Genomic DNA, 1,847 nt, shown 5'->3' on the forward strand with positions numbered 1-1,847 from the left:
TTGCATAATTTTTTTTTCTTGCCCTTGCCTTAGCCTTTTGGGGAAGAACCAAAAAAGGTAAGGCTGCACTATTCACATGAATAGTGGCAGCCCTTGCCTTGCCTTAGCCTTTTGGGGTGGACTTGCTCTTAATTCATGTTTTATCCAATTCATTTCATAAACAACACAATTGTAATATAATTACTTAATATATATCGTATTTTATTTTGTCGTGAGATTTTTACATTCTTCGATAAAAAAATGTAAATTTACACATATGGGCATTTTGGTCCAATCAATTACAGCAACCATCAAAACCACATCCCGGGATGCAACAGTCGCTAGTTCTGGCGCCTCTGAGATGCAACAACCGCTGGTTGGGGGGGATATCTAAGGCTTGGATACCCTCATTAATCTGGTTTGATGGATTTGCAGACTGTTTGGCTTGACTATTGACTGAATCAATCAAATTGAAGCAAGGTTATGGTCAGTGGCGGATCCAGGATTCAAAAGCCAAGTAGGCGAAATTTACCTTAAAAACTCAACGGTACGAGTGAATTTTATTCATAAAAATAAAAAGATACACCTAGTAAGAGGGGACGTAATGAGCCTTACCCTCAAATATGCATATCTATACATAAATAAAAGCTTAACAAAAGCATTGTACTAGATGATGACCTATCATTCTTTTTCTTAAAAAAAGAGAACAAATTCTTTGTTTTCTTAGGGTTTCGATTGTGATCCGACATAATAAAAGATAACCTATTTAATCAAACATCACAACCAAAAATCAAACAAATTCTCAATATGTGATCCAAAGAAAACTGAGATTACGAAACAAATCTTGAAAACTTCAACGACTAAGCGCATATGCCTCTGAATATATTTTGGAGGTTTGATCCTCTCAATATGTGTAAATTATCATCAAATTATAACATTACAAGATTTCTATCTAATAAATTATTGGAGAATGAAAAGGAATAAATATTTTTAATTTAAATTATAATTATTTTGTCAGATCATGTTCCTCTCGTTGCTTGGCACAGTTTCCTGCTGGAAACATGGGGAATGTAGATGGCCAGATCGTGTTGCACAATTACTAAAGTCTTAAAATGAAACTGGAGCTGCTCTGTAGTTTATGTTTTTGTTTCAGCATAACAAAAGCTAACTCCAAGGATCAAATATATTGAAAAACTTAAGCTGATTCTGATTTGTTATTTTTCTTATTAATAAACAAAAACGTGTACCTGAGTTATGATAATCTTCTAGTTTTGAAATTCAGTCAAGCATTTTTTACTCTTTTTATTTTTTTGAAGTATAATATAAGTGGGCATGGCCCATGGGGTTGGAGTGGAGAATATCGGCTGGGCTGGAGCATTTGAGTTGATATTGCTTTTATTGTTTTGGGCTGGAGCATTTGAGTTGATATTGCTTTTATTGTTTTTGTTAAATGAGAAAGTTTGAGTGGCTGGGCTATTGTTTTTGTTAGAGGAAAACATTTGAGTGGGTTGGGGTTGAGTAGGCAGAAGATATATAATTGTATTAAGTATTGGGTAATTTTTGGTTTGGCTAAAAATGGAGTAGGCGGCTGCCTACCTTGCCCTTAGGGTAGGACCGCCCCTAGTTATGGTCGTGGTGAGATAGAGAAAGAGAGTGGATAGTGCGCCTGCATCTGGGTCAATCCGAGAGAAATGAGAGTTTTTTTTTTCTTTTCATGTTTTAGTTTTAAATTTTTAATTGATCAATTAATATTTTGATATTATTCGTGTTTTTCAGTTAATTTTTTAAAAAATATTAAATATTTTATTACACATTATTTTAGTCCTTTAGTCACATTATTTTCAATATATACATACATACATACAATA

Source organism: Prunus avium, chromosome 4 (genome assembly GCF_965620075.1).
Source record: "Prunus avium chromosome 4, drPruAviu1.hap1.1, whole genome shotgun sequence".
NCBI classification, from domain to species: Eukaryota; Viridiplantae; Streptophyta; class Magnoliopsida; order Rosales; family Rosaceae; genus Prunus; species Prunus avium.